Source organism: Meleagris gallopavo, chromosome 4 (assembly GCF_000146605.3).
Source record: "Meleagris gallopavo isolate NT-WF06-2002-E0010 breed Aviagen turkey brand Nicholas breeding stock chromosome 4, Turkey_5.1, whole genome shotgun sequence".
NCBI classification, from domain to species: domain Eukaryota; kingdom Metazoa; phylum Chordata; class Aves; order Galliformes; family Phasianidae; genus Meleagris; species Meleagris gallopavo.
In genome coordinates this window covers 51,648,133-51,655,516 of record NC_015014.2, presented here as the reverse complement: position 1 = coordinate 51,655,516, position 7,384 = coordinate 51,648,133, and the positions used below count along the sequence as shown (strand labels likewise).

At 33.0% G+C, this 7,384-nt stretch overlaps 1 long non-coding RNA gene across 1 annotated transcript in view; it reads right to left on the bottom strand.

The window, feature by feature from the left end:
- Nucleotides 1–6,256: 6,256 nt before the first annotated feature.
- LOC104910798 overlaps nucleotides 6,257–7,384 on the bottom strand; it is a 125,814-nt gene continuing 124,686 nt past the window's right edge. Inside the window, exon 4 of the long non-coding RNA XR_004159675.1 lies at nucleotides 6,257–6,365. This is a non-coding gene — a long non-coding RNA (uncharacterized LOC104910798). The remainder of the gene's footprint in view (nucleotides 6,366–7,384) is intronic.

Sequence of the window (7,384 nt, the reverse complement as noted above, 5' to 3'; positions counted from 1 at the left end):
CCCCCAAAAAAAAACCAAGGTGAAAATTACTAAATGTTTGGCATTGAGTCATCAGGATCTGGATTTCTATAGCTAGATGAAGGTCAGCTAATTATTGAGGAATCTAAACTCCTAACACGTGCCCACTTTCAAGATGACAAATAACTTTTCTTGTTTTGATTTGCCTGTAGCTATCAAAACTACCTGACAGTTTAAAAATCAGGATTTTATTTCAAAAGGATATAACCATTTAATTTGCTTAGTGAATCTGTATTCAGTTTCAGTTGGAATAAAGTGTTTTAAGGTCACTTACTGATTTGAGAGAAATTTTCCATGAAACAAAGATGACTTGGCTTTTATCCAAAAGCCAACTCTAACATTTTCACGGGGTCTATTGCCAGGAATGTGATATAAATGAATATAATTCAATACCCTGGATATAGCCTTTTTGCCCATCACTGTATGTGATACTCTCAATGTTTTAACAGCACTAAAATAAAACATGCCATCATTTGTTAACAGAATATGGAAACTTCATCTGTGTATTTTATAAATAGTTACATTCATTTTGAGAATTATGCTTATCAAATTATGAGTTTGAAAAATATAATTATTTAATCTGGTCTACTTTAAATTTATCAAAACCTGTGAATTCAAAAACAATACCTAGATTTTTACTATACATGTTTTGCATACAAGTGTTTGTTTCTGGGTGGAATCTAAACTGTCTTTTGACTCACATGCACTCAAAAAATAATTAAAAAATTCTAAATAGAAGAAAAATAACTTTTAGTGGAAAAAGTTATGTCGTAATATCTATCTTGCTGGCCGAAGGCTTAGGAAAAATATTAATAGTTATATTACAAATTAATACATGAATATAATAGTGTAGTAATTTCATTTTATTTGAGAAGTCATAATAGAAGAAATAGATGCAGTTACAAATGTGCAAGTAATGAAATACCTCTCAAACTGTGAACACATGCTTAATTAAAGGGGAACTAATCTCATCCAAATAGTATTGGTCTTTCACTAATCAAGTGACAATAGTTAATCTTGGTAGCTGAGAAAATAATTTTCTATTCCATACATTTTACAATTTTATAGTACGTGATGTTTGTTGCTGTGGAGTTTAATTAGGAAATGTTTCAGAATATGCTCAAGAAGCAGACTGACACATCCTAACAATGCATAATTAAAATGATTTAATTTTATTTTATTTATTCATTGTATTTACCATCTATCATTATAACATTGTAAAAGTTCTGCTAAATTTATATTTATATAGCAATATATATAATATTTTCCATGGATAACCTTAGTAAAACTAATTCTTATGATTTTACTTCTTATGATTATTTTTTGCATATATAATACAGAGGGAAAAATGAGATGCCACAAAGTATTATTTAACTTATATTTCAGCTTTCTTTTCCTCTTTGGGAAACCCTCAGAGTTGAGTATTATTATTCAGCAGAAGAGTGGTGAAAGTTTGAACAGATCTAGGAAGAAGTCACTATCCTTCATCTGAAAATGAAATTGCCAATAAGCCTAGTAATCATCACTCATAATTAGAGGACAAGATGTCAGACCGTTAAGTTAGACTTCAAAGCCTTCTTAAGCCTGTGTTCCAAATCCATACATAAAGTGGAGAAGGATATGCAAGCACCACTGATCCAATCTTTCTTCAGAATATCTTATTGCTTTGATTATGCTAATGAAGCTGGGATTATGAATTTTGTCTTTCGTATTTCTGAGTATAAGCCACCAAAACAATATGTACAATTGCAATTTCATGTAAAACATACATTGAGAACAAAGAGAATAAAATGACAGCCAAACAAAGAAACCTCATCCCTTCCATTACGTTTTAAAATTAGAACATATTCTAAATCATATTATAATTCTTAGTCATCAAAATATGGAAATAAAGTGAAATATCTTGATCATTATAGAGTTTTGATATAAATCTGTTTCCAAATTCATTGATGCTTAATCCACCTATTGTTGGAAGGGTTTAATTTGCTATATGCTACACTCCAGTACAATATTTCAAAATTCTCTTTATATTTCTCAGTTGCTGGAACATATGTTAAACTAACATTTTGTTCTTTTGGTTGTGTTAATGATTCCACATGTTTGCAGTTCTATCAGACTTTACCAAATATAAAAGTCCATTGCAGAAAACTAGGCAAGCAAGAAAATTGGTAGTCACAGAGATGAAAGGAAAATCTTATCACATTAGGAAATTAAATATAAATCCAATCCTGAAAACTAAGTTTAATTTTTAATTTTCTTTAATCAAAACCATTTTCACACAGCAATTCAATTTGTCTGACATTAATCAGAATCTGCAAACACAAATAATGAAAATGACACTCATTAATAGGTAGGTAGTTGGTTTTTCTCCATAAATATTTCAATAGGGAAATCAGTCCATAATATTATTGATTGTACATGAAATAAAAAGTGGTCTATTTTTCACTTGCTGAGTGCACAAGAGTTGATGTTCTGCTAATGGGAATACACATCCAGCAAGAAACAAACAAATTGTACTGATGTCCCTCTTGCTGTGGTAACTTGGAATCTCACCAGATAAGTAACATTTCAGACCAAATCTGAGTTTGTAGAGATAAACAAATTATGAAGTACTGATTTCTTCAGATATTTGCATTGTTATTTCAGAAATTGAAGACTTTTCTTCCCTCCAGTAAGCTGTAAACGTGAATCCTGTAATGTTTTGCAGGGCCGATTTGCTGGTGGAAATAGTGTGCTCAGAATTCTTAATATCATGCTCACTAAGAAACTCATGGAAAATTTAATGGGGAGTTTTTTAACTTGGGTTGTGTGTTTTTGTTTGTTTGTTTGTTTTTTAATCAATTATACCATTTATAACTGTGATACCAGACCAAATTCTCATCTGAATAATTCTAGGATATGCATTGATTTGCTTTCAAATACATGTAGGAGAGCATTAAAAATAAAGAATCATAGAATTATGATTATGATTATGATGGTAGAGACCTCAGGATGGCATCTGTCACAGCATTCTGCACAAGTCAAAGTCAACACTGAGTGAAACCTGTTTGCCTAAGTATTAATCCAATTGTGCCTTGAAAACCTGTTTGAGTATTAGTCCAACTAGGTTTTGAAAACCTTCAAGCATGGACAAACTACTCCAGTGAATAATTTTTTCCTTGTATGCCATCTAGGCAGAAATTCTGTTATTGCCATCTCTTTCCCTGTAAAAAGCCTATGTCATAGGTTCATCCCTGAATTATCCTTTTAGGCACTGAACAGATATGCCCCCCAAATCTGTCTCTTCTCCAGGCTGAACCATTCTAGTGACAATATTTTTCTTGTAATGGGAGACAAAAACATGGATCTTGTGTTCTGGATACAGTTTAATGAGCACAAGTAAAGGTAAATAATCACTTTTTGAAGGCTACTGGCTGTGCTACTGTTAATCCTGCTAGCCTTCAGCATTACCAGGAAACATTACTGATTAATGGTCAATCTGATGTCTGCTATGATCTTCCAGGTACATTTCAACAGAGCTGTTCTCCATCCACACAGTTCTTAGCCTGTATCATTACAAAGGATTCTTTCATATTGAGGTGTACGAGGTGTACTCACAATACCATTTTGTTCCCTTGGTTCCTTAGATTAAAAAAAAACATTGACTTGTGCGGGTAAAGTTTTGTCAAAAGCTTTATAACTCAGAATCACAGAATCACAGAAACACAGAATTGAGAACTCTGTTCTCTTCTGGTAGTTCCTCTTTTTCTTCAGACTCTCTCTGCCCTTGGAGAAGACATTGGTGAAAAACAAAATAAAGAAGGCACTGAGTACGTTAGCATTATCTTTTTACATAGTCTTGGTAAGACAGTCTCCTTTTCTTATTCAGCTATGGGGTAATACTTTTCTTATTTGTTCTTTCATTGCTAATTGATAAAATGATAAATTAAGACTTCATCCATCTATCAAAATACGACTGAATGGCTGAATGATTACTCATTAAGACTTCACTTGTTATATCGCTATATATTTTTTTATATTTATGCTCACATGCATATAATCATACAAATGTGTAAACTTCATATATTGAAAATCATGGAATCACAGAGAAACACAAAAAGAAATTGAAATGATTAAAAAGTTAGCCTTATCCTCATAAGGAGTGAATATAATTTCCTTAAGATGAGCAGGGAAGAGAGTAAGATGATCATTTCCATTCTCTTGCCTTTGGAATTCTTTTAAGTCTATGTAATTGTCCCTGTGTTCTTTCACAGGTTCCTTTGTCTTGTTTCTTGTGCAGTAACTCCAGAAGTTTCTGCAAGTGTAATAAATGTAATAACTCGCCTTATTATAATCTTAAAAGTTATGTATATATAGTTGCTTTTGCAAAATAATTAAATGATTTTGATGAAGAAGACACTTTGTGCATGGAGATATATATACCATGTGTTTATTAGTCACACACACACATTTCTGCTATTAGAAATCCAGGCATGAACAGAAAATGGCTGGAGAAATAAAGAGAAGCCTGGAGAGCAGACCATCTTGGGTAATTGACATCATTAAACAAATATGCCTCTAAAGTCTGCTGAAGATCATTATATGTTTCAGAGGAGAACACAAATGAATGAGATTACTCAGAAGCAGAGACAGATGGCTATACTGGGCTGGTCAGGAAAACAGCTTCTTATAACAAGATCTACTCTTTTTAGAAACCGAAATTGGAGTTGAACTGTTGTAAGCAAGGTCAGCCTTTGGTACTAAATTATTTTTCTTCCAATTAAGAAATTTAATTATTCTTGATCTGATCATATTGATTTCATGAATACCTGATGAGAACTGCATGCTACACTGGGATATGTGTAACTCCAGAAATCTAGTAAACAGAAGTAATTTGATGGTTTCTTTGAACACTGACGTAGAAAGATGATTGGGTACTTTTACTTTAGAAAAAAATCTGGTGGCCGTGCTTTGACAAGGATCTATATGGGTAAAAATAATCAATTTGACAATGAAATACAATCAAAAACAATCAAAATAAACAACTGTATTTACTTCCTTAATTGATTTAGGAAGAATTTCTTTTCAGAAGGTGTGGTTGAAACAGATTACCTAGGGAAGTGGTGGAGTCATCATCCTGGAGGTGTTTAAGGAAAGGCTAGATGTAGTACACAGGGACATGGTTTAGTGGCAATATTGGTGGTAAGTGAATGGTTGGACTAAATGATCCTAGATGTCTTTTCCAACTTCAATAATTCTATGATTCGCCCAATGTCTTCAAACACAGAAGATGGTAAAGGGTACTAAGCAGTTCACTGAGGTAAAGGGGAAACTCAAATTCCAACAGTTGCAGGAAAAATTACATTAAATATATTCTGTTGCTATATGATTTTTTATAACCTGTATTGTCTAGTCAACTGACTGCAACATTGGGAAGCAGAAATTTCTTTCTGATTCTCTTTAGATCACTGAATTCACTTCGAGTACATGGCAAAGACTTGTGGAGCCATATTTGCAAAGATGTTTAAGCACCTATATATTCAACATACAAAAAGCATAAGATAGGGTACACATCTATACACAATGGTACATAAATCTTATAACTTTTGTAAGGAATATAAATTTATACTTTCTAATCTGTAACTTTGTCCTCTGCAAAATTACACTGCTGCAAGACAAAGTGCAGACCTTCCGTTTTGTGCATGTTGTACTTTTTTGCCGCAGAAAAGAAATGAACAGAACTCACCCTAGAAGCTGATAAAGGTTACCATTTCAATGGTCTGAAGTCATGTGATAATATAGAAGCTCTTTTAACAGGCTTAAAAAAATGGCTCATATCAATTGAAACACAGTATGTAGGATCTTTATTAAGTTAGCATGCATACACATTTTGGCAGAATTTCCTCCTAATCTCAGTGTACATGGCATCAATGTGCTTAGTCCGTGGGCATGACAAATCAAAACTTTGGTTTGTGCTGTAGTTTCACCATTTATGTATCCTCTCTTAGGACTGTAGTCATTAGAATTTAACTGCTGATTCCTCGCGTTCTGCATTTTCAACAGCTTAATAAACTGCTTACAGTATTTGTAATATATCGATGAATATATATATTTATATAACTATATGTATATATAGTTATATATATATAGTCTTATATAACTATATATATATAAGAGTTAAGAGTCTTGAAATTGTCCAGAGGAGAGCAGTGAAGTTGTTAAAAGGATTGAACAGCATGTCCCATGAGGAGAGGTTGAGGACACTTGGGTTGTCTAGGACTGAGAAAAAAAAGCTCAGATTTGATTTCATTACTCTCTGAAACTTACCATGGAGGTTAATTGCAGCAGAAGATGGTCATCTCTTCTCCCTTGGAACCAATGACAGGGCACATGGAAACAGCAAAAAAGATGGACAGGAAAGGTTAAGACTGAACATTAGAAAATAATTTTTTACTATAAGAATTTTAAAACTCTTTAACAGGCTTCCGAGCTATTGATGCCTCACAACCGTCAGTGTTCAAGTGGCATTTGGATTATGTCCTCAAAAATATGCTTTAACATTTGCTAAGCCTTGAAGTGATCAGGCACTGGTCTAGGTGATCACTGAAGTAGTCTTCCAACTGTCCTGTCCTGTCCTGTCCTGTCCTGTCCTGTCCTATTCTATTCTATTCTATTCTATTCATCTCCTAGCAATTTCCGACCATACCTTTCCATCATCTTGACTACATGATTAACGTAAGAAAGAACTGAAGTATAATGAAATTAATCTTGCACTCCCAACAAAACACAACAGCAGCGAGTCATCCAAAATGTTATATTTTTATAAGAAATGTTCAAAAACATGTACACATACAATTGTACACTTTTCACACACTCTACATCTCTCTTCAGTGTGTGAAAAGAGAAAATGATAGACATGTCATGTAGTATTTTTATGAAAGTTAGAAATGTTTTCAGTATTACTTCAGAATATTTAAAAGTTTAGAGGTTATGCTGCTTTAGAAGATCCATAGACCATATTAAAGGGTGGCCAATGTTAGCTAAATAACTACATCAGGAAACTAACATAATAACTAAGCCAAGAAATCTCATTCCATAGAGACTTAGAAGTGTCAGGCTGTTTCATGTGTTTCATTCATTCTGAGTCTATGACTCTAGTGAAGAGTACAAAACCTGATCCTCCAGAATCAGCTCATCAAGGGTTTTGACTAGGAGGAAAAAATACAAAAACTGAAAACTACAGGAAAGAAAACTATGAGAAAACTATTGCTCCTTGAAAACCTAAAAGTGCTTTGGTAGCTACTGCAGATTCTACCTGCATGGGAATCATGAAATGATTCTAAGCTTCAAAGAAAAAACTGCTATCAGTAATTATAGAAAAAAAAAA